Consider the following 27152-nt stretch of genomic DNA (forward strand, 5'->3'; position numbering starts at 1 on the left):
TTTTATATGATCATGTCTGGTGACGTGTAGGATTGACCACAGGCTATTTAACACATACATAAATATATCTGATGTCATATATATAGGATATGGTTGATTATTATATGTACATATGGTAAACTTTATGGCTTTCATACATTATAATTTGAATAAAATTAAGATGATTATCAGTAGAATTCTATTCATTATGAATAATTATATAAATGTATTGGTAATTAAGAAAATTTGAAAGTAAACTGCATTAAATATAGGTTTATGAATATAACTGCTTTTCTAGATGTTTTTATACAATATTTTATGTAAGCTATAGTCATTTTTGCCCATCTTAACTGATTGACAGTAAAAATATATTTACTGGCCCTTCATTTTAAATGCTGTAAGAGAAGGGATTGTAAAGACTTCCATGCCCATTATTTTACAGTTTTCTGTTAAAGTATAAAATCGGTACGATTTCATCCCAACATCGATATCACTTGTTCTAGAAAGAGAGCGAAAAATGGGGTTTAACATCTACTCGACACAAACTAGGTCATTTCGGGACTAACACATAGTTCAATTTTATTTCAATAATTCGCTTGCATGTAGGGATCTTTAGCAGTGCGGAGGGCCTGGAGAAAACCCACGAGATTGGACAGGCGACCCTACTCCTTGTCACATGGTCCTAGAAAGAGTAAGTATCTCCTGCATTTACAATCATCACTACTGATAACTGGATCTGGATCTGTCAGCTTAACCAGTGGAGTTCTGGGGTCTTGCCCATCTGAACATTGCAAATTATTGGGGCGGGGGACCTGGGACCCCCACCACCCAGTTCCTGGGGACATGTCATTAGAAAAGACCTGCTCAGGTGTCCCGGTTCTGATAATTGATACCATTTTTAAAAAAACATCATTAGTGATACATTATGGAAGATAAGATAAAAAGCTGGAAGTTCTCACTATAATAGTTAAAAACAAGATAATGTAAAGGCAATTTGCTGAAAATTTCAGTCAAATTACTCCTCTCCTGAACCAAGATATTAACATATGAATTTTAAGCCTAGCCTCGATCATCATTACTAAAGTCGGTATGATAAAAACATAGTCCTGATTATTCATATTTGCATTTAATCATCAGTGAGCGTTGAGCCGCAGATCGGATTCAAATTCAGTGAAAATCGGACAAATAAGATGGTATCAAGAGTTTATTAAGGTCTTTTCATGTTAATTAATGTCTAATTAATAATTTAGATGACATTCCAGGCGTAAAGAAAGACCTGCAATAGGTAGATTTACCTCTTGAATAATGTATGTTTAATGAACACCTCAATAAACATTTTGAGTAGGCCTATGTATTGAGGGAAAGAAACTCTAATAAATGTATATTTAAACTCATAAATATATTGTCCTCGATTGAATGACTTTTTTTGTTGAGATGATGAATATGTAAGCTAGTAATACAGTCTGTAAACATCTGTTACAATGTTTCTAGGAATAAATATAGTTGTTGTAATCAAGTAAGGATATCTCTCTCTCTCTATATATATATAAAGAGGAGCTAGTAAAACGATATATATATATATATATATATATATATATATATATATATATATATATATATACAGGTAATATAATTACATGTTAAACATGGCCTGATATACAGGTAATATAATTACCTTGGTTAAACATGGCCTTATGTACAGGTAATATAATTACCATGGTACATGTTAAACATGGACTGATATACAGGTTATAATTATTATGGTAAATGTTAAACATGACCTTTGGACTTATTAACATGATGTAAAACATAATTTTTTTTTTAATTAAAAGCTTGGTTTTTCATGGGTGTTTTTTGGCAATGTACGTATTTAGATATATAACATACTACCATGTATATTCACAACACAAGTTATGTTTTTTACTTTGATTTTTTTTATCGTTTCTTTAAGAGAAATATTCAAATGTTAATGAGTTTTGAGATATTTTGATTTAGACTCTGCAGTACATAATAATAATCATAATATATTTATAAATTTGGTTTCAAAATATCCTATCATAAAAATGTGAGCTTTACATTAATTCCACCAGTCATGTTTAAAAGAATGAAATTTACCAGGATAATCTGAGATGTTTGTCATGTAGACCAGCCTTAAACATAAAGCATGGCGTACATCGGTTGGAAACACACACACTTCCGACTGGAAAACCACCAGTTGCTGCTAGTTGGCTGTAGTTTTTTGTGTTCTACGTTTCAAGCAACTACATGTGGTTGTACTCAGTTTCTGGCCAATCTCCATGGCATCTGTTCGTATTCAGTTTGTACGACCAAGAGGACACGTGGACCATCATGTAATCCTCTTTTTCACGGCTATTGGTGCGGATTTGCTAAAAAAAATAAAGACTGTTTTCTTAAAGGGGTTAGGCCTATATATATAGGCCTACCAATATTTATAGGCCTACCAATATATTTGCAAAATTTCAGCTTAATTCTTTTTGTGCCAAAACAGCAAGAGACTGTCAGATAAAAACAGCCTCAAGCGAATTAGCTGAAAGAACAACTATGGAAATTTGTTATTCTGAGACTTTCTATTTTGAGGTATTTCTCTATGAGATAATTAACGCAAGGTTTGTAGTAAAAATACTATCCGGCTTATCACCTTTGGATGTATGTGTGCTGAATTGCACAGCCAGCCAGGTGCCGAAGTATGCCGAATGCGTAGATAGACTGCAACCAATCAGTTGCATTACTTCTAGTCGCAGTGTCAATGTACACCATGCTTAAAACACAAAAGTGTTAAATGAAATGAAATGAAATGGAGTTTAACGTCATACTGTTCTGCCAAAAGTGTTAAAGTTCATGCGATCAGAAATTGCTTTCAAGAATGGGTTTTGGTCAAAATAAGCATGGAAAACATTTTGTTGACAATTGACATAGAAAATTGCATTGTTAAACATTAGCTGTAATATCTGGAAAAATCCTTTTGAAGAAATATTAACTGTAACATTTAAAAACTTTTGGCTATTAAAAAAAATATTATAGTTACCACACCCTGTAGGTTTTGAAAGAAATATAAAAACTAAATTTAATATAAATTATTTTAATGTTGTATTTACTACATGTGTTTTCTTTACCAGCAGGACAAAACAAGAATTTAACCCGAGGGTTGGTGAGGTTTACCTTGTTTTGGGGACTATAAACAAATTTGAAAGAAATCTTTGTTTAAAAATACAAATAGGAGATTTGGAAAAAAAATTTATTTGTCTAAGATGCATACCTTCTAGAATTTAAAAAAAAAAATTATTAAAAAAGTGCATATATATACGGTACACAAATATGGTATATTACCCCAGTCTGACTAGAGAAATGTTTATTGAGTAACTTGGATTTTGTAATTCCAGACCATCTCACCACATTTGCACAAGTAAATGTATGCTTACTCTTTCTAGAAGACCTGATACCACTTCTCATAGCTAAAGATTATTTCCTGATGAAAGTTATACGTCTTTTTAATGTAAAATTTGACAAAATTCTTTATTATCACAAACCTCCAGTAAAAAAATGTCTATAATTGTTGTTGAAACTGGACTAATACCACAAAAGAATTTGAAAGTCAATATTCGTGGGCGTCCATTTTGCTTGTAGTAATCTTATAAATCGGTCTATCACATCCTTTCTCAGACAGATTTAAGTAGAAGTTAATTACCATACATAATACTTGTTTACTTTCTTCATATATCCAATTTCCAAGATCATGTTTACGAATTGCTGTCAAGATATCTAAAGGTTTAGAACATTGATAAAAAAAAACCACTAATAGTAAGTGCAGGGGGACTGCACCACACACAATTACACAAAACAAATTTACAGACAAGATAGACAGAAATCACAAACAGACATGCATTTCAGATTAAGTGAATGGATCGGGGGGGGGGGGGGGGCTATCCGTAAGCTTCCACTGCACTGTACAGTCCTGGGACTTCACTCAAAAATTAAAACTAACAATCAGGAATATAACCCAGGAAAAACATTGTATAATACTAGTACGACTCATGATCTGCTATATGCCACATGAAATATGAATGTAAGCATATCATATTCATATATAATAAAACAGATTGGGAGCAGGTATATCTTTATCAAATGCTATTTAATCAGAATTTAAATTAAGAAATGCAACAAATTTGAATTTTGTTATTGGCAAATGGATTCCAATTTGACTTCATACTTTCATGTTCTGTTGAAATAAACAATCCCCTGATAATTGTATTTGATTTGGAATCAGAAATAGCAGACATTGAAAGCAGATCTACCATATTGTAAGTATTGATCTAAAAATCTCATATTATAGCAAGCAAGTGCTTATTACATTAACTGGCACCGATTACCTGCGCCACAAAACACTTCCATATTGGAGATTAAACTTGTATGGTTATATTTTCATTTTGACCTTGAGATGAAATAGCTGACTTGACGCGATTGTTTAATAGGAAGGGGGAGTGACCCGGTTAACGTAAAGATAAATTAACTGGTGTTGACTGTGTTGCTATTCTTGGTAAAAGAACTGTCTATTGATTATTTAGCCTGATGGGTGGATCGGTTAGTTCTGTCCGATCTAGAAATATTGATCCACGAAGAAATGAGAAAAACGACTAAGAACAAACGACAAAATACAAAATTTCTCGATTATGAGACTTGCAGGAATAAAAATATACTATCATATAATATAAGCTTATTAAAATTATTGGATTGGGGAGAATTGGTGTTTTCCCTTAATTCATCCAAAATAAAATGGAAACTAAATGGGTAATTTCAAACAATCTAGACAAATTACTGGTATTATAAAATATTGCCGTTTAGAAGGTTCTGATTAACTGAAAGAGTAAGTAATCGTCTGGAGTCTTCCTTGTATAACACAAATAATATGAAATAAATACAGATAGGGTATATGGATAAACTGTCTTCCAGTCAAATGGGTATTGAAGTAGCTATTTTTTTTTTTTTGTAGACTTTGGAGATTTAATGTTTTTTTTCGTAAACTTCATTTCCAGTAGATTATGAACATAGAAAAAATATGTTCCACCCACCACTGTCCACCCTGTGTTTGAATATTGTTTGGTTAAAAAATGTTTATCATTCATCTAAATCTGTGCCCCAGGATGTCATATACATTGTATATGTGCTGTCTATTAATGAAATTGGCTTTTTTCAGTTTCCTTTATAAGTTTGAACTAACCTGATTTGGAATCTGCTGATTTTAATTAAACTATAACTAATGCTAGGTTCACACTGTCATGCGATGTGTTACGATAGGATTGTCCTATTGAGTCCACGGTCTGGTACGTGTAGATACATTCGGATAGGTTTTGATTCGATCAACACGATTGCTACAACTGACCACAATATGTGATAAGACCTAATAGGATCACCACGGTTACTCCACGATTTCAATCGCAGCACAAATCGTGGTAGTGGGAACGTAGCACAAGGTGTGATTGGTCATAAATTTGCATTGACTCCCTATTAGAGAAGTTAACCATTGATCCTCCAAGTGTCGGTAGTAGTTCGACTGAGTGATATTATAGATCATAGCAATGCATAGTATTAATACAATCTGGCCACTTGGTGGATCATTTACAAATAAAACATATGATATTCAATCTGCTTCTAAACTTGATACACAAATTTTAATCTGAACGTTCGATCCTTGTATTTTCCGAGATAGTTAAACATCCAGGGGAGCCATGGTGGCTAAGTGTGTAAGCCACTTTGTCTCTAGCCTGAATGTCGTGTGTTCGATCCTTGCATTGGCCAAGAAAGTTCTTCAGGATTTTCCGACGTGGTTCCCCTTGTCAGTGGTGCAGGACGGAGAGCCTGACAAGGACAGCTGTCTAGTCGTTCGGTTGGGATGAAAAAACGAGGTCCCGTGTATACATTGATATGTACCCAAAAGATCCCTTGGCAATTGGAATTGGATATAAAAGTAGGCCATAGTGCCGCTGCCCAGGCAAAATTTGCCTCATTGCACACTGTATGGCGTATGCCCGTCTTCATTAGCCCAGTCGGAGCAGAACAGTAGGATGTTAAACCCCATTTAACATGACCCTAATTGTCTGTACTCTTTTTACTTGGCAGTGATCCCCCTCATATTGACCCAACTTAAGTGAATGTAAAAAAATCAATACCATACAATGAAAACAATCTTTCATTCATTCAGATCATTACTATTGACATTCATTTAGTGATTGTAAAAAACCAATGCAGGACTCTATGGTGCATTAGTTCTACTGTAGTTTACGATGTATTGGCTGAATAAGTTGTAAAAGAGATATAATACAATAAGGTTATATATTCAACTAGGCCTATTGATTTATAGTCCTATAATAGACTATTTATATACTTATGTATGCATTTGTTATCGATGCATCTTGTTATTACGTAACATTTCCATTGATCTCCAGCATAAGTAACAGAATGAGCTGTAATAAAGTTTTCCACTCCTTACTGGCTTGGTTTCGATTCCCCGCTTGTATGTGACAAGGTGTAGGGTCGCCTGTCCAACCTCGTGGGTTTTCACCGAGTCCTCTGGTTTCCTCCCACTGCTAAAGACCCCCACACGCAAGCGAATTATTGAAATAAAATTGAACCATATGTTACCTTAAACCCCATCTCTCTCTCTCTCTCTCTCTCTTTAATGGAAATCGCTACCCCCCTATGAATACTTTCGTGGGAATGCATCCTTAATTAAAAGCATTAAATACAGGTAATATTTATGAGAATCATAGCAAATAGGATTTAAGTTAATTTTTCAAGTTGAATTACCTATTTATCTTACATGCAATATTTCAAAATGATTCAAATAAGGTTTATTGTAAAGGGTGGCTTATGTCGACCTTGCAACTAAAAGCAACTGGCGTTTCGGCAACTGGGAGCAACTGAATGCAACTGAAAAAGGTTGACCTGAGCACCTCTTACGCCTCAAAGCAACTAGTTGTAGTCAGTTGCAGTTAGTTGCCCATGTTTAACTTTCTGCAACTCGTGGCAACTAGTTCCAGTCTACATGACAGGTCTTAAAACTGATGTCAACTCATTTCCATGGCAATAACATCACGTGATAAGAGACGTGTGTCATGTGACTTGATAAATAAGCAAAATGGAAGCAAACGAAGACACCCACTTTTTGAATGTTGATGATGTCGACAATGATATATTGATAGAATTGTGACAAGACCGACCATGCCTTTCGGGTGCTTCCTCTAAGGTATTCACCATTTTTTTTGCTCACGTGATGAATAAATTAACAGTCACGTTGTATGTATAATTGCTATCAGTTCTGAGTCGACATGAGCGATCTAAATTCAGTTGCTCTCAGTTGCTGATACGATTGATATAAGCACACTTGGAACTGACTGCAACTAGTATCAATGAGTTACAAAGTCGACATAAGCCATCCTTTAAGCCGCAGTGGTTCTCAACCTTTATTTGCCAACGGCACACCTTGGAACATATGAAAAAATAGTGGCACACCTGGCTAAATATATATGGAAAATATTTGAATTTTACAAAATAAAAACATGACAAGTCATAGACGGCAAACAACCGTAGACATGGAATAGTCATGGACACATAGAGTGACTCAAACTAAATGTGAAGTTACCAGTGGACACCAGTGAATACTCAATTGAGATCACGCGGTTTTTAGTGTACCATTCAAAATTTCGCGGCACACTTAGCAAGATCTCGCGGCACACCTGAGTGCCCCGGCACACTGGTTGAGAATCACTGCTTTAAGATATAAGTAACAACATGGAGATAAAATGAATCTTTATACTCAATTACCTGGTTCATGTTTATTTTAATATACCTTTGTTATGTATACTTCATACAAGCACATATATACATATATATGCAAGCCTTGAATAACTGCTCAGGTTCAGTCTGACATGTTTTTAATCTTTATTATATTATGGTACAAGTTGATACTTATTTCCTCGGAAGTCGGCCCTTCGTCTTTTTGAAAGTCTCTCTAGCAGTGTTTTATAAAAACAAAAGAAAAATAAAAAATAATAGAACACGATTTTCTGCTGTTATAAATTAGATATCATATGAAATCTGAGAACCTTACACAAATGACAACGATTTATTCATTGTGTAAAATAGGAAATTCATATAGATGTTTGAGGAGCCACGGTGGCTTAGTGGGTAATATGCTAGCTCACTGGTTTGCAGGACATAGTCGTTGGATGGGATGGAAAACTGAGCTCCCTTGTATAAATTGGCATGCACGTAAAAGATCCCTTGGCGGTTGCAATTCGATATAACAGTAGGCCATAGTGCCACTGCCCGGGCAAAATTTCCCTCATGGCACACTGTATGGCATATGCCCGTCTTCATTAGCCCGGACAGGTTGATTTCATTATTAAGATTATTTACATATGAAGGAGGCATAAAAAGGGTAAAAACATAAAAAGAGGTCATGTATATAAAAATCTCACTTGTTACTACAAGGACATATTTTTATTGTCCCCAGCCTTTCGAAGAAAGCCGGGGACTATTAAAATGGGTTCGTCTGTCTGTCTGTCTGTCCGTCTGTCTGTCCGTCACACTTTTTGGGACACAATAACTCTCTTCCTAATTGAGCTAGAATGTTCAAACTTGGTGTATGTGTTTATTAGGTCAATGCCTTGATGGAGTTCGAAGATGAGCATTTTCCGCTTAGGGTAAGCAGAGATAAGCAATTTGATTGGTTGATGCTTTGGGACACGATAACTCTCTTCCTAATTGGGCTAGAATGTTCAAACTTGGTGTATGTGTTGATTAGGTCAATGCCTTGATGGAGTTCGAAGATGAGCATTTTCCGCTTAGGGTAAGCAGAGATAAGCAATTTGATTGGTTGATGCTTTGGGACACGATAACTTTTAATTGAGCTAGAATGTTCAAACTTGGTGTATGTGTTGATTAGGTCAATGCCTTGATGGAGTTCGAAGATGAGCTTAGGGTAAGCAGAGATAAGCAATTTGATTGGTTGATGCTTTGGGACACGATAACTTTAGTTCTAATTAAGTGAGATTGATGAAACTTGGTGTATAGTTTCATTACAGTAATACCTTGACTAAGTTTGATAATGAGCATTTTCTGCTCAGGGTAAGCAGAGCGATACGCAATTTGATTGGTCGAGACTTTGGAAAACAATAACTCTCCTACTTTGATTGTCCCCCGCCTTTCGAAGAAAGCAGGGAACTATTAAAATGGGTTCGTCCGTCTGTCTGTTTGTCTGTCTGTCCGTTCCGCTTATGGTAAGCAGAGATAAACAATTTGATTGGTTGATCTTCGAATTGAGTAAATGTTCATGCTTATTGTCCCCCGCCTTTCGAAGAAAGCAGGGAACTATTAAAATGGGTTCGTCCGTCTGTCTGTTTGTCTGTCCGTTCCGCTTAGGGTAAGCAGAGATAAACAATTTGATTGGAAGCTCGTTTATATAGTTTATGCTTTAGTTCTTGAAGAAGCTTTCCAATGTATTACCCCTGTAATTCCTCCTCTTTTATCTGTACAATATTTTCGAAAAAAATGAAACGAAATTCACTTATGCCACATTACATGTCATAATATTATAACCAGGTATTGATAAAAGCATCAATTGAGCAATTCCAATACAATCCAATACAATGAATATAGGCAAGGTAAATAAACAAATAAATGGAAAAAACAAATTGAAAAAGAAACTATTATAAATTAATTAAATATGTAGTATGCAATAATGAATTGACATTTAATGACAGAAAGAAAACAGTGAACTTTGCACAACTTGCAGCAAGATGGAAAATAGACCCGTTGATATAACCAAACTCTAGATCTGTAGGCATAGAGCATGTTTTCCCCTTAATATGCTATAATTATTCCATCAAAAACATTGTATGCTTAGACTATAAGTAAAGATATACTGTTTGATTGTTCAATACTTTGTAAAAGATAATTTGTGATAAATTTATATGTGTCCTCTAATTATTTTCCTATTTCGGCGGGGGACATCAGCCTCACTGTTGGCTTGTTAATATATCCCTGGTTAAAGCTAGAATTATAAGTGAAATATTTTTTATCACATTTAGTGCTTAATATTCATGACTGACTGGGGGGGTTGGATTGCCGAATGGTTAGCATTTGCGCGTTGTATCATAAGGTCTGTCATTAAGTCAGCTGGCTTGGTTTCGATTCCCTGTTTGTACGTGACAAGGAGTAGGGTCGTCTGTCCAACCTCGTGTGTTTTTTCTGGGTCCTCCGGTTAGCGAATTATTGAAATAAAATTGAACCATATGTAAGTCCTGAAATGACCAGGTTTGTGTCGAGTGGACGTTAAACCTCTCTCTCTCTCTCTCTCTCTCTCTCTCTCATGACTGACTATTAGTAGTAGAATATTGACCAGTGAGAATACAGCTAGGAATTTGGAATCGAGTAGAGGTGCACATTGGAAAATAGGCAAGTGCACTAAAATAACATGGCAGACACAATGAAGAGATGAGAGTAAACCACCACTACCGGATTGATTCAGGATTGTGTGTACTTCTATAGTGTATGTAAACAATTAGTGTATTTATTGAAGAGGTACATGCAGGATATGATGTGAATATTAGGCTGACCTTAAAAATATCTTTGTTTCGCCTAACGCGACCGACTAACTAAAACCACCCCCGACTTAAATTATTTTATTGCACTTTTCCACGATCTTTTTATTTTATTTTGTGTGTCAACCTGAAATATATCACGAGAGTTATTTCCCTTTACTATGGCTATGGTTTGATTCATTATTGAAACTGGTTGATCAAGACGAAAGCGTCATAGGTGTCGCTTCTCAACAAAATGGTTGCAGACGAATACACGTCCATTCCCACGAAATGATTCTGCTTCTATGTCTGTGGTGCGTAGTTTTAAACATAACGACGATATTTTCAATATCCGTTTTCGAGAAAAATGAAGGCACAACCCGCACTATCGTTAAAAACGTGTTGAAGGAGTTTCACACTTCAAGTTCGTGGCAAATCGTGTGCGAGTCGAGCATCACGAAAAATTCCCGATGTCATTGATTTTTTTGCCAATTGAATAAAGAAGACGAATGTTTCCACCCGGAAAATTATTAAGCTGTCAAATTAGCTCTTAAGTTTAATAAAAAGACTTTCAGTTCGTTACTTTTTACGTCAGACCCCAAATTCATTAAACAAAATTAATGAATCTGTAGTATACAGCTAATAAGTTTTCTGTATTTAAAAAAAAATCTGAAAAAAAAACCGACCTACCGACCCTTCTCCTCGATTGTGGGTCGGGTTTGGTGAAACAAAGATATTTTTAAGGTCAGCCTTATAATTACGTATGTATTTTACCATACATCCTGTATTTACATACAACCTGTTATATATGTCCTGTATGTCCACACCTTTGACCCTTACATGTGTCATATGGTCCTTATACTTTAGATAAATGTTTGAGACACTACAACCTTGTGTTATGCATAAAATATTTTCTTCAGATAGAATAATCATATAGGTAAAAATAACTTAGTCAGTGTAACAACAGAAAAATGAAAAAGTATTATTCCCTAACTACATTTTTTTTTTATAAACAAAATTTTATTCTCAGAAAAGAATTGAGGAACAGGCTAGGTCTATATTACCTCTCTCCTATATCAATATAATTAAATATAAATAGCCTGTGTCCTAAAATTGTTCCCCTGACTTGTTAGGGCTAGCAAATTCCAAAGTGTTTCTAGTCCCTTGGCTGGGACAATAATTGAGTAAGTTGTAGTAGTAGTAGTAGTATAGGGATCCATTGGCAGTTGCAATTCAAAGAAGATTTGATGAAAATGCTGCTGTCCAGGCAAAATTCGCTCCCCAGCATTTCATTGTACTGCCAAGAATCTGAATCTGTAAACAATAGATTTTATCACATGTCAATAGGGTTGTGTTAATATGATAAGTGGGTATAAAGTATAAGGACATTATACTGCAGGGATTAATACTACACGCATTCAAGATAACATCATTACACAGACGAAATTCCATTGCTTCTTCCTTTTATTCAGTGCTAGTTTTTAGACACATTTTCATATGGACGTATATTGTTGTCACCCCTGTCCAGACAGACATCAAGACGTCTGTTCATATTTTTATCTGGTTTTTACTAAACTTGAAATATAGGTTTATATCCCAAATATCACGGTTCCTTTCGATATTGGCATGTATGGGATCATAACTTCATGGATTATGGCCCCTGATTGTACAAAAAAATCATGTTTGTATACTCCCACATATTGTCATCGCCCCTATCCGTCCGGTTTATATCCAAAAGATCTCAGTTCTTTTCGATATTAGTGCATATCAGAGTATCAGACTGGTTTTTTTTGGATTATGGGGGGGGTGGGGTGTTGGATGGCCGAATGGTTAGGACGCGCGCTGTATCATACGGTCTGTCATTGAGTCAACTGGCGGGGTTTCGATTCCTCGGGTGTACATGACAAGGAGTAGGGTCGCCTGTCCAACCTCGTGGGTTTTCTCTGGGTCCTCTGGTTTCCTCCCACTGCTAAAGACTCCATCGCACAAGCGAATTATTGAAATAAAATTTAACCATGTGTCAGGCCCGAAATGACCTAGTTTGTGTCGAGTGGACTTTAAACCCCATGTCTCTCTCTCTCCTTTATTAGATTATGGCCCCTGATTATATAAAAAAATCACCTTTTTCTTTTTAGCTAGTTCTCCATGCATCTCTTACAAAATGTGGGCATATTTACATGGCAAACGCTTTTTTTATTAGCCTTCTGTCTTGTCCATTTAAATTGTACAACTTTTCATATTATAATTATATGGTTTAGACGAATAACAGATCGATGTATGAAACACACTTTTATTTCTATTATTTATCTTAAGGAAGTATTATACTGAAACGAATAAAAGGCATGCAGACTTGAATGGTTACGTACTTTGCTAGTAATATTTTCTTGTCCTAAATAATATTGTATTTTAACACGTACGTAGTAGTAGAGATGTTTTATTTACAGTACATTTATACAAAGTCATTATTTAGTTTTTATACACCTACGTATTCATGTGGATATAAACTCTTCAAAAAAAGTAGGGGATATTGAAATGCAAATACCTATGCAGGTTGCGATGTGATAAATAGTCATGGACACTTGACATACTTTGAGAGTATGTATTCACAGATGAAGAACTTATCGCCCCAACAGAACCACTGTGCTGCACATGTGACACACAATAGCGCCATACACGTGGGAGGGGTTCATTGTCAAATTTGACACTTCAAGGAAGAGTTGATGAAAACTGCCGCATGCTGGTTTATCTATCCATGTTTGCTTTCCTATCGTTTCTTGCATAAGATTTACTGTTTAGTGTATCTTTGCTTTGGTGTGTCCCTACTCTTATATCGAATTCCAACTACCAAGGGATGTTTTATGTGCACGCTAAGGTCACGTCGGAAATTCCCGATGAACTTTCTCGGCCAATACAGGGATCGAACATGCGATCTCCAGGCTAGGGTTGATGAAAACTACCGCTTGCTGGTTTATCCTATCCATGTTTGCTTTAGTGTGTTCCGTTTAATTTGATCGGGAGACGTGCTCGTCGACATCAACGTCAACCGACAACACTGCAAGAATTGCCCGTGGCACTGCAAGAGGAGTGGGTCAGATTGCCCCAAATCATGATTGGATGGTTGATTAGGAGCATGCCACGACGAATTGCTGAATGTCTGAGGATTGGTGGAGCAATTACTCATTATTAAGACAAAAATCAAAAACGTCCATTTTCACTTTTGACGGTGAAATGGGGCCGTCAGATAAGCTGCCAATATGAACTGTTTATGTTCTTGTGTAGGCAATTGGCCTGTTATTAACATACACTGGTTATCTCTAATAAAAACAGCAGTGCATTTCCACAGTTTTGTGTTGTTTCTGAATATTCTCCACTTTTTTTGAAGAGTATATATTTGTTTGTGGACACTCTTTAGGTCACAATTTTTATTCGATTTTGACGAAACTTGATATATAGGTTTATCTCCCAAAGATCTCGGTTCCTTTTGAAATTGGACCGAAACTTCATGGATTATGGTCTCTGATTGTACGAAAAATCATGTTTTTAGCTTGTGGACACTCAAGAAGTCACAATTTTTTTCTGATTTTGATGAAACTTGAAATGTATGTGTATATTCAAAAGATCTCAGTTCCCTTCGACATTCGTGCATATCGGATCATAATTTCATGGATTGTACAAAAAATCACATTTTGTTTAGCTCGTTCTCCTTCCATCTCTTGCAAAATTTAGGTATTTTCTTCTTTAGTGTCCTGGTTATTATGACATAATCTGGGTCGTCATATTTGATAACCTGCGTAAAACCTCTGAAAAGAGTGAGAGAGAAATGGAGTTTTAACGTCCAGTCGACACAAACTATGTCATTTAAATCAGTATGTAACAAAAGCAATGTTTTTGTTTTCTAAAATATAAATCATATTTTGTTATTATTTAAATTCACTGCCAGAATATCAGTGACAGGGACTAAGTGAAGAGGATGAAATGAAGTGTTTTGAGTCACAGGTTTCTGTTTTTGTGCCTACTTGTGTTTTTTCTCATACAGAAAAACGTGTTCGATCCCTGCAATGGCGGAGAAAGTTCATCAGGATTTTCCGGCGTGGGTTCCCCTTGTCTGGGATGCAGGACGGAGGGCCTGACAAGGACAGCCATCTAGTCGTTCGGATGGTCCTGTGTATACATTGGCATGCACCTTAAAGATCCCTTTGCAGTTGGAATTCGATTGAAGAGTGGGCCATAGTGCCGCTGCCCGTGCAAAATTTCTCTCATAGCAAACTGTATGGTGTATGTCCGACTTCATTAGCCCATTTCATTTCACACAGAAAAAATAATTTGCTTATTAATGCAATTTTCAATGTTATTGGCAGTTCTGAAACTGATTTTCAATACTTTGTAATCATTTTACTCAACCAGTGTCATGGCTCAGATGTGCTAGAAACAACTCAAGCATATGTTTAGATTATAATTCTTGTCAAATGATCTCTGTCTATATATATTAACACATGAGATGAATGATGTCACAATATCATGTGACTGATCACATGATAATGTGATTAATTCATCCATGTGACACCTGGAGATATCTGAAATGACTTGGTTTTATAAACTTGACTATAAAAATATCCTAGTCAATATCCTATCTTTATGGTAGATTTTTATTAAAGAGTATGTTAGATGTCATACTATTTAAAGGAGCTGAATCGCTAATATTTGGGACCTACAAGTTGACTCAAATGGGTCACAACGCATATAATAATGTATTATTTCTGTTTTTATTCTACTTCCAAATCAGTTATGTCGGCGAAATAGGCCGGAAGTCTCAATCGAATGGCAATCTCTAGCATCTGGTTATTCCAGCCTACACCGATAGTATTTATTGCGCATGCTCTCCAGATAGCAATATGGCATCACCGTTTGACATGACTTGTGGAATATGTGTACCAATGGTAAAATGTCTGAAATATTGGATATCAGAAGCCCATATTTTCCCAGTAAGATGACAACATCAATGCTGATTTATATTGACAAATAATTTGTGTTTTCAGTGTCAAAGACTTTGGATGATATTGAGTTAGAGACTCGATTTCTAGATCCCAAATATTAGCGATTTATCTCCTTTAAAGTAGCGATAGATAATTGTGATTTGATATCAGTGATTACAGTGAACTGTTGTTATATCAGTGAACAGTACATGAGTACCAGTATTTATAAAATGTCACTGAAATACCACAAAGGTGTAGGTAAAGAACTTCAGTCATTCATTCATACATCCAGTGGAAGTAGAGGATGACTGAATCACATTTCAGACTAGTTGCTGAAAGATTGTGGTCACTGAGCTATTAGTTAAGACCATAGACCATGAGTGATTAGTAAGGGCATTAGACTCACAACTCGAATGTCCAGACAGAACACTGGTTTCTGATTTGTTACAGATAGCACCAAAAGGCTGACATCTACAGACTGACAAAATGGGACCAAAACTATTATTGGATTAATAAAATGGTTAATTCCTTTTCTTTCAGTCCTACAGCAGATTTATGTGACACTCTGTGTCTGGGTTCACTGGTTTTAGTCAAACCCAAAACAATTAACATAGTATACCAATATGACCTTTGGTGATATGGAATTTGAACCATTCATAAAGATACATACAGACTCGTGCTTTAGCATTCAATATTATATAAATAGAATTTGTGGATTTGATTGGAACATGAAGTAGAGTCAATGGCTTATTTATTGCTTGAGCATGTTGACAATATTTAGTGGAGAATTAAACAACTTAACAACAAAATTATTTCACCTTTTTTATTATATATATATATTAATTGATATGACCTAAATAATTGTATTACTATGTAATAAATAAAGTTATCTATACCAGGTTATTTTACTCAATATACTCTAGATATGTAAGTTTCTTTTAAAGGACATACCAATTTGCTTTTGCGTGGAGTTAGATGGCCGAATGGTTAGTGCTTGCGCGTTGTATCATAAGGTCTGTCATTGAGTCAACTTGCGTGGTTTCGATTCCCCGGTTGTATGTGACAAGGAGTAGGGTCGTCTGTCCAACCTTCGGACTTTTCTCAGTGTCCTCCGGTTTCCTCCCACTGCTAAAGACCCTTATGTGCAAGCAAATCATTGAAATATAACTGTACCATATGTTAGTCAGGAAATGACCTAGTTTGTGTCGAGTGGACGTTAAACCCCATTTCTCTCTCGCTCCATTTACCGTACTGGAAACAAATCAACTACTAACTAGATATCAAACTAACATGAAAATCATTCTCATGTTGCTTAATTGAGCAAAGTTAAACATATATTATGCAAGAGCTAAATCTGCCTATTGCAGGTCTTTATTTAGGCCTGAAATGTCATATTATAAACTATTCATTAGACATTTATTAACATGAAAAGACCTTAATCAACTCTCAATGCCATCTGATGTGTTTGCTTTTCACTGGATTTGAATCCGATCTGTTGCTCAACACTCATCGAGACTATGTTTTTATCGTACCGACTTTAGTAATGATGGTTGAGGCTAGGCCTAAAATTCAATCGTTAATATCTTGGTTCAGAGTGGAGCAATTTGACTGACATTTTCAGCATATTTCCTTTACATTATCTAGTTTTTGACTATTATTGTGAGAACTGCCAGCTCTTTATCTAATCTTCCATATTGCCCCTTTAACCAGACCCACCATGTTGGATTTTGTATAATCTTAGTATGGATGAATATTGACATAAACCCCATCATCAAAACAAAAATTAGCATTTTGTACAGAAATTTTGTGAAAAATGAATTATTATGGCCTAGCATCTGGTGCTAGATGTATGTTTCATTCCCTGACAACTTAAGTTTTTATTTTATAAAACCACAGACACTATGTTACAAAAGGATTAAAAGGTGACAATACTTGATTCATCCACTGTTCTACCTTCAACCATAAATATATAGAATAAAATTGTTGACATATTATCATGATCATACTATAGTTTCTTTATGTCCTGATTATCTGTACTATCCAGAAATATCCTGCTCTTAAGTACAAACTTTTGTCTGGAGTAGATTCTGTAGGATGGATAAACCCATGACATTTTAAATTTTATGAATGGACTGGAATTCTACTGTTCAGGAAAAACTTCTTCTTCCTAGCTTGTCTTAAAATGACTGAAGTATTGCATTGATGAGACGATACGATATGAAATGGGGTTTAACGTCCTACTTTTCTGCTCTGCTTTCTGCACTGACTGTGTACAGGACCTTGGTTTTTCGTACCATCAGACCGACTATACATTGTCTCTTGCCAGGCCCTCCGTTTTACAACCGGGCTAATGAAGACAGGGGTGAGAAGACATATTTCATCCCAAAGTACTATAAGATGGCTAAATCTATGTTAAGGCCAGCTACCTTTTTGTCAAGGTTGCTGAGATGTAAATAAGAATAGGGCACATGGTTGTTAACGAGATTTTAGGTTTGAGTTAAGGTAAGCATTGGGGCTAGGTCCAGGGTTAGGTTTAAGAATTTGGGGGAGAGGTTAAGTCTCCACATAAGCACTGAGGTTTAGGGTTAGGGTTGGGATTAGCGCTAGCCATGTTTACATCTTGTGACCTATGATGAAAAATTGAGCTGGCCTTATCATTTAGCACTAACTATATAAGATATGTCAACTTTAATGGTACCAGTTTTATCATCTACTCTTGTTTTATTATTTGACTAACTTTCCTGGAGGTAGTCTTAGTAGAGGTACTAATTTATTGAATTTTACACACAAATATTTGCATTAGCTTCTAATTATATACTGATGTTATCTTATCAGGTTAGTTAGAAATACACCACTAGTCACTATATTATAACTCACGTCACTGTTTTATCATTTCTACATGGATAGGTTTTTTTTTTTAGTCCAGAAAGATAAATGTTTTGATATCATCATAGTTGGCCTTTATATTCCATTTATTTATATAATAACTCATACCTTAAGATGAGTGGCTAAGCGTGTTGTGTGCAAAACTTACTCTTTCTGGAACACCTGATGCCACCTTCACAGGGCTCATCTGTAACAGAGGTCTGTCATTGAGTCAACTTGGCGTGATTTTGATTCCCGGGTTGTACATGACAAGGAGTAGGGTTGCTTGTCCAACATCGTGGGTTTCTCAGGGTCCTCCAGGTTCCCCCCCCCCCCCACTGCTAAAGACCCCTATACGCAAGCAAATAATTTAAGTAAAATTGAACCATATGTTCGTCCTGAGATGAACTAGTTTGTGTTGATTGGACATTAATGTAACAGAGAGACCTCAGTGTAGATGTTACTTACAGTTAAAACAACAATACAGTAAATGTCATTAAAATGATTGATGTCTGCTAATCAATATACCGTTGACAGGTGTCATAGTAGAAGTAGATACTTATACCCTTTTCTCTTTCATAAAAATATAATATTTGTAGATAGGAATTGATTCTTCAATATTTACCCACAAGGTAGGTCAGCTCTGCCTTTATCCACAAGGTTTGTTTGCACTCGGCAAACCTCGGCAGATTCCGGTACCCTACATCTAGCCTCGGCTGTATGACGGTAAGTGATATGTACCTTGCCTATACAATTGCGATGCGGCGCCGGTTTACTTATTAGGAAAACTTGCTGCTTTTAGAAAGAAGTTCTTACAATTGCATCGTTCGCAGAGTGTGTAGAATTTCCAGTGCAAACTTGTCCTTGTCTAAAGAAAATGGGATAAACTTGATAGAAAAACAGCTTCAGACTTTGTATGATAAAACATTCTTCAAAGGCGTCGTCAAGGGCAATGCCGTTGGTAATCCGGGAACTTGAAAGTACATGTAGTTTCAATGGCAGACCTTGTCACACAGCCGAGGCTAGATGTAGGGTACTGGAATCTGCTGAGGTTTGCCGAGTGGGTTCGTTTGTTCCTGGAGCTTTACATCCACTTCCTCCAATGGTGATATCGTAGACAATATCTCCACAGTGGTTCACTGGTGTATTCTGTCTAATTAACATGGAGATATCCAGGTTCTTTTCTCTCGATTTTCAAGCTTTGTTTCCCTTTGTCAGTGGTGTAGGATAGGATTCATATTCTTACAAAGATAAGTGTCTGGTTATTTGTATGGGTAATAAAAAACCTGGGGTCTCATGTACTCATTGGCACATCACATTCAAAGAAGAGGTGGAAATACTGCTGTCTAGTCTGCTTCATTTGTCTGGTTTATGGAAACACTGCTGTCTAGTCTGCTTCATTTGTCTGGTTTATGGAAATACTGCTGTCTAGTCTACTTCATTTGTCTGGTTTATGGAAATACTGCTGTCTAGTCTGCTTCATTTGTCTGGTTTATGGAAACGCTGCTGTCTAGTCTGCTTCATTTGTCTGGTTTATGGAAACGCTGCTGTCTAGTCTGCTTCATTTGTCCTGGGGGTGGTGGGGGGAGGAGTTGGATGGCCGAATGGTTAACTTGCGCATTTTATCATATAAAGGTCTGTCATTGAGTCAACTGACGTGGTTTTGATTCCCCGGTTATACGTGACAAGGAGTAGGGTCGCCTGTCCAACCTCGTGGGTTTTCTCTAGGTCCTCTAGTTTCCTCCCACTGCTAAAGACCCCTACGCACAAGCGAATTGTTGAGATAAAATTGAACCATATGTTAGTCTCGAATGAAATGATCTAGTTTGTTTCGATTGGACATTAAACCTCATTTCTCTCTCTCTCTCTCACTCTCTCTCTCTTTCCCTTTCTCTCTCTCACTTTCTCTCTTTTGATGTGTTGAAACCAGTCAAATGTGTAATGGCTACTATAGTATGATAGAGTAAATGTAGTGAATGATACCATTCAAGTATAATCTAATGTAGAGATATTTCTAGTCTTTATTGATTTATTATTGTACTGTGTAAAGTTCTGTTAGCCTTGTATTCCTTTAAATCTAATATAAATTGATACTGTTAATTCAATTACTTGAGAAATCTTTATTTTATAGATTTTACAGTCGAGACTCAATGTGTTTATTCCCACTGCATATGGGGGTGATTGAATGGCCGAATGGTTAGCATGTGCACGTTCAATCATAAGGTCTGTCATTGAGTCAACTGGCGTGGTTTTGATTCCCTGGTTGAAATAAAATTAAACCATGTGTTAGTGTGGAATGGACTTTAAACCCTATTTCTCTCTCTCTCTCTAATCTTTATTAACTGCTATTCAGTTCATGATACAAGTGATTTGCACATTTAACAGTAATTTTGATAATCCTGTGGTACGAGCTTGGGGATTATTCATAACACAGCCAAAATAAGTAGCCTACTCATATCCCAAATAATTGTTTGATTAAGAAGTGAATCAACTTGTCAGCTAATGAACTCTTTAACAATAGATTACACAAGTTTGACTAGTTTTTACAACACGTCGACCAACATCAAAGGGATTAAAATTTCCGCCAAAGGACAAAACACCAATTGTTTTCTGGATTAAGATGAAAGGGAAATCACGTAGAATAATCAATCAAGGAAGAGTAGTCAGTCTAAATTATTAATAGTTATACATTAAGTACAGTCAATATTTTGAGTTTGATTCACTGTATCTTGATGTCTGATTCGGCATATTTGCAGTCAGACTTTTGCCAATCCATGTTGGACATGTCTGGTATATACAAATGGAACAGAATCCTTGATGATACAGTCCCTTTCATCAGTTCTCTCAATGTCAAATTCAAGGCAAGGGCTCTGAAAGTGTTACGTAACCCTATTAAACTGTTTCGGTGTTCATTTCAAAACAGGTTAATATTATTACCTGTAAGTTTCAAACAAGGGTCAAGGGGGTGGATGGCCAAATGGTTAGGGTGTGCATGCTGCATCATCAGGTCTGTTATTGAGTCAACTGGCGTGGTTTTGATTCCCCGGTTGTACGTGACAAGGGGTAGGGTCCCCTGTCCAACCTCATGAGTTTCGGTTTCCTCCCACTGCTTAAAACACCTACGCACAAGCGAATTATTGAAATGTAATTGAACCATATGGGAGTCTCGAAATAACCTGGTTTGCGTCGAGTAGATGTTAAACCCCATTTCTCTCTCTCAAACAAGGTCAAATCTATTTATTTACATTTTAGTGTTTGTTTTGTGAACTAACATTAACTTTGTTTTAGAGACACTGTTAAAACTGTTGACTTCTTCTTTAATTAACTTGTACAATGACTGAATTATCTATCATAATTAAATGCATTTAAATTCATTAAAGATACATTATGGGAGATTAGATAAATAGCTGGCAGTTCTCACTATAATAGTTAAAAACTAGATAACGGTAAGGTTGAAATTTTAGTCAAATATATCCACTCTGAACCAAGAATTTAGCGATTGAATTTTGGGCCTAGCCTGAATTATCATTACTAAAGTCGATACGATAAAATAAGTCTCTATTATCCATTTCTTGATTTAATCATGAATGAGTGTTGAGCAGCAGATCGGATCCTAATCCAGTAAATATCGCAGGCTAGCGATAACGTCAAGAGTTGATTATGGTCTGGATATGTTAATTAATGTCTAATTAATAATTTAGATAACATTTCAGGCCTAAAGAAAGACGTGCAATAGGCAGATTAGCTCTATGTTTAAGAATTGTAAGTTTAAGAATTATATTAGATTGACCATATAATAAGGAAACTAAACATTTTATTTTGGACCTAACTTTTTTTATGCCACAACAGGAAATTAAACAACTTTAAATTCAAGGTGTCAATGTTTTTATGGTATTTTTTTATTTGTGTTTGAATACAGGTTTAACATAATAAGATTAACAATAAAAAGAATATTTTACTAGATCTGTGTGTCAATACCAAATGACATGTAGCCGTTGACTTCTCACATACCAAGTGATATAAATAAACAACTCTTCTCCATGTTGAAAATAGACAAATTTATCTTGTGTTTTAAAAATAAACCCTGGTCTCTCATAGAATTGATACATGTAAAACTTAGGTAGGGGTTCATAAAGCAGAGAGGAGGGGAGCTGGGGGTTAGGACACTTTAAGGATGACAAGGGAAGTGTTTTGTCATTTGGATGGTACAGATATTTAGTCTGAAATTAGTGATTCATTTATAATGTCCACTGAATACTAATTATGTCTTTAACCTCGCAGGTTTTCTCCAGGTCCTCCTGTTTCCTCCCACTGCTAAAGACCCCTACGTGCAAGCAAATTATTGAAATAAAATTGAACCATATGTTAGTCTGAAATGACCTAGTTTGTGTCGAGTGGGCGTTAATCCCCATTTTTCTCTTTATATGAAACTCAAGTCATTAACAGGTTTTTTTTTGTGAGAACTGTGTCATATATAACCTGATATTAATATATAGATCATTAATTTTTCTGTATTGTATTATATAAATGACCTGAAATCATCTGACTAGTTTATACATGTCTGTTGTTTAATGTTGTTTAAACTTTAAAACTAAGAGATTGATAAATGTGGGTATAGTGTATAAATGTTAAAGAGACTTGAATTAAGATGAAATTATATCAACCACCTGACAACCCAGGTATTCCTAGTCATAGTTAACACAAGGTGATCTTCACCTTACAGTAGGTAAAATTTACCTATCTTTCAATATAATAAGAACATATGTTAACCAGAAGATACTGGATGTAGATAATTTTATGTGAAATGTGACGTAACCATAGCTGTCAATCTGATTAAAACACAGATCTTATTTCATTTCGTTTTACTTGTCTTCGCTACACCAGGATCGGGAAGAGTTGTTAAATACCCCATGTTCTGGGTGAAGTGAGGGATTAGCCAATCAAGTGGTCAGTTGAGTCAAATTCTTATCATGCATTGCACAGAATTGTGGGTAGACATTTGCAGCGATAGAAGACCAACGCTGATTGGTTAATCAAATGACTGACACAATCTTCTACTACAACCAGTCAGATCTTCATGTAGTGGAAGCCATTGAAAGTATAAAAAATAAAAGGAAATATAGCTGTAGGTTACTTTTTAACAAGCTGTCTGAAAATACTTTTAATTACATCTAGACCACCCTAAAATTACTTTTTTGGTGTTTGGGGAAGTTTGCTGATTCCCATGGCCAATTAATCCCAGATATATACCCTTTGGAAGGGGTAAAATGAGAATTCATTATGACTACACTTCTCTTGAATCTCTTGCCTATAGGCTAATATAACCAGTTGTAGTTGAACCCTTTAAGATTATCCTGATTCATCCTGTTAAATAGAATTTAAGTCTATTGGGTAAATGCCACTTAAGCAATATGACAGTCGACAAATTCCCTCTGCTTTAAAAGTTCACATATGATGTGCAAGCTGTAACATAAGTGATCAGCTAAAAAATGTAGTGTATATAGCTATATAGTTACATATAGTGTAGTGTATATAGTTACATATAGTGTATATAGCTATATAGTTACATATAGTGTATATAGTTACATGTAGTAATGTATATAGCTATATAGTTACATGTAGTGTATATAGTTACATGTAGTGTATATAGTTATATAGTTACATGTAGTAATGTATATAGCTACATAGTTACATGTAGTGTATATAGTTACATGTAGTGTATATAGTTAGTATCAAACTAATATCCCCTCTCAGTTTCATTGAGGTGAAAGTAATGTGTACCTCACAATTTTAGTTGTTAACAATAACTGATTTCTTCAGTAAGTTGGGTCATTTCTGGCCCCAAGTTCACAAAGCATTCCAAGACGTAAGTTAGGAACTTAACTTTAAATCACTGTTTTTGAGAAATATCTTTAATGCATCATCACAAAACTTTGTACATACCGATAGTTTCTTATTGATGTATTTGATACATTAAAACAACAAAGTTTCATAAAGGGCTATATTTTAGTTAAAATAAGGCGAACAATTTTGAGTAATTTCTTAACTTACGTCTGAGAAAGCTTTGTGAACTGGTTGTGTCTGCCCCTTTAGAAAGTTAGAAAGGCAAGTATATTACTGTACAATTGAGTTACTTAAACATACATTCTGCAAGAGCTAAATCTGCCTTTTGCAGGTCTTTCTTTAGGCCTTAACTTATTAACTTGCCAAGACCATAATCGGATGCTCTAGATTTTCAACGAATTTAAGCACAATTGGTGGTTAATGATTTAATTAAAAACTAGATAATCAAGACTTTGTGTACTATTGTAACAACAGTATCAATGACAATCGAGACTCTGTCACTCAGAAGGAAGTAAATTGACTAAAATTTTCAACATATTCCCTTTTCATTATCTAGTTTTTATCTAAATCTTACATTATGCATCTTTAATACAGGTAATCTATAAGTGATTACATCATAATCATGTGAAAGTAAGTAATACACAATGTCAAGCCAACAATTTGGGTGGTTATTGTAATATAAAAACTTGTACTATTTTTACTCTATATTACATCATTGACATCATTAGTTCAGTATACAACTGAGAATTAACCTGATTTCTATATTCATTAAGTTGTGAATGAAAGGTTACTTAAGTTGTTTTTTAAGATTATAAAAACAGATTGATATAGTCTATATATTCTTACCAATGTTATAAGTGAGGTATTACTAATAAGGAATATATTTAAATGTACAAACTTGGATGTTACACTTAGGGCTATTGGGAGTTAATAATTGAATATAAATGGGTTTTTTAAATCAATATCTAATTTATCAATTTATAACAATTTGTTGAAAGACTTGCAAGCTACATCCCTGCAAAAATGTGAATACATACTGTCGTCACCACGATTCATCCACAAATACTTCTGAATGCACATGCAAAAAGACTTTGTTTCAGTTATTAGGACAAGACCTACTACATTTAAATTTTTTCCAATAATTGTTTTTAGAGTTACTCTACTTAGTAGAATCTTGTGTTGAAGATTTTAGAGACATCAATTATCATCCATAGACAATTAGGCCTATAGAATTAAAATTTCAGAAAATTAATGGTGTATCTGGCTGGACATCTTGTTGACCGCCCGGATGATTTAGCTGCTGTGGGTGTATGTTTCGTTGCCTGGCAACCTAACTTTGAAATATTATGTGCTTATAAGTAGAAAAGTTTCGTGTTTGGTTTGAATGTGGTAATTATAATGTTACCATTATTGATAGCTGGGATAAATTAGCGGCTGTGGTTTGTATGTTTTGTTGTCTGGCAATCTTGTCTTTCAATGGGCGTATAATAAAAATGCTGGTTTGCTTTAAGTGTGTGATTTGTTTGAATCCAGTCTAATAATTTTGTTTTAGCATATAACTAATAATGATTATTTCTAAATAATTTCAGTTATATGAAAATGCCATGATAACAGCAGGTTTGATAGATGATCCACGTACAATGGTTGGGAGATTGAATAATTTACTGGAGAAAGCACTGGAGAAACACTGAACTATCAACCATCTTTTAGTAAACTAAAATATAGTGTATATTGCAAGGATCCTATGTAGGTGTAGTCATATAGAAAATAATAAGATTTATAACGAGTGGGATTTGTATTTGTCTTGATGGTGGTCATCTAATGACATGCAAGGTTTCTATCTTGATGGTGGACATCTACATTCTGCCTTAATGGTCACTTAAACAATTTTATAATATAATTTATCTTCTATTGTGCTATTGTATTCTTTCATATCCATCAATAAATACAATACCTTTAGAAATAAAATATGACTTTTTTCTTTCATTTAGCCATATTTTGACAAGTATAGTTGTTAAACCAGAAAGCCAGTGTGATAGATCTCATCATCTCAGTGTGAAGCAGACACGATAAAAGCTTCTTATTGCTATAAGTCAAACTGCTTTGATCAATTAGCTAAACTACAATTACTGCTTTCTGAGTCTGGAGTTCAGAAGTAATACCTGACCTGAAATAACTTCTGAATGAAGTATATCTTGATAAACCAACTTTACCAGTTATTTTCTAAGCATACTGGGAATATCTGGTCCTAGACAATGGCTGCACAATCATCCCTAGCTCCTAACCCCAATAATTTGCAATGGATCCAAACTTAAAATCGGCCAAATATTTGCTTTTTTATATGCCCACATTGAAATGTATACCGACGTCACACTGACGCTCTACAGGCTATATTTCATATCTAATTTACATTCAACTAACTGGATTTACCTACATGTTGACCCTAGGCCAAACTTATCAGTGGGACCCCAAATACTTGGTATACACTTTAATATTATAGGCTGGCCAGCTGCATGACAAACTAGTTTCAGCGAGTTCTAGGCCAATATGCTATTGGTAAATCCGGCCTGCTGTGTTGAATCATAAGATCTGATGGAGTCAAGTGGCATGGTTTTTTATTCCACGTCTGTACTTGAGTAAGGTCGTCTGTCCAACCTTGTGGGTTTTCTCCCACTGCTAAAGACCCCTACGTGCAAGCAAATTATTGAAATAAAATAGAACCATGTTAGTCCTAAAATGTCTGTGTTGAGTGGACATTTACCTCTCTTAAAACAGTGGAAAAAATATACACCTTTGTCGGAGTACCCCTAGATGTTCAGGTCATAATCTTAAGGGAAGGGCAAGTCAAAAGTATAAGTAAATCCGGAACTATATATATCACAGTATGACCCTT

General features: G+C 35.3%; 1 long non-coding RNA gene across 2 annotated transcripts; it reads left to right on the forward strand.

The window, feature by feature from the left end:
• The first annotated feature begins 1415 nt into the window (after positions 1-1415).
• LOC130014059 (uncharacterized) lies at positions 1416-26227 on the forward strand. 2 transcript variants are annotated; one of them, XR_008789018.1, is made up of 2 exons: positions 1416-1495; positions 25849-26227. It is a non-coding gene; the product is annotated as an uncharacterized LOC130014059 (long non-coding RNA). The 2 variants fall into 2 exon arrangements; XR_008789017.1 differs by lacking the exon at positions 1416-1495 and adding an exon at positions 10119-10546.
• The last annotated feature ends 925 nt before the right edge of the window (positions 26228-27152 follow it).

This window comes from Patella vulgata, chromosome 8, assembly GCF_932274485.2.
Source record: "Patella vulgata chromosome 8, xgPatVulg1.2, whole genome shotgun sequence".
Lineage (NCBI taxonomy): Eukaryota > Metazoa > Mollusca > Gastropoda > Patellidae > Patella > Patella vulgata.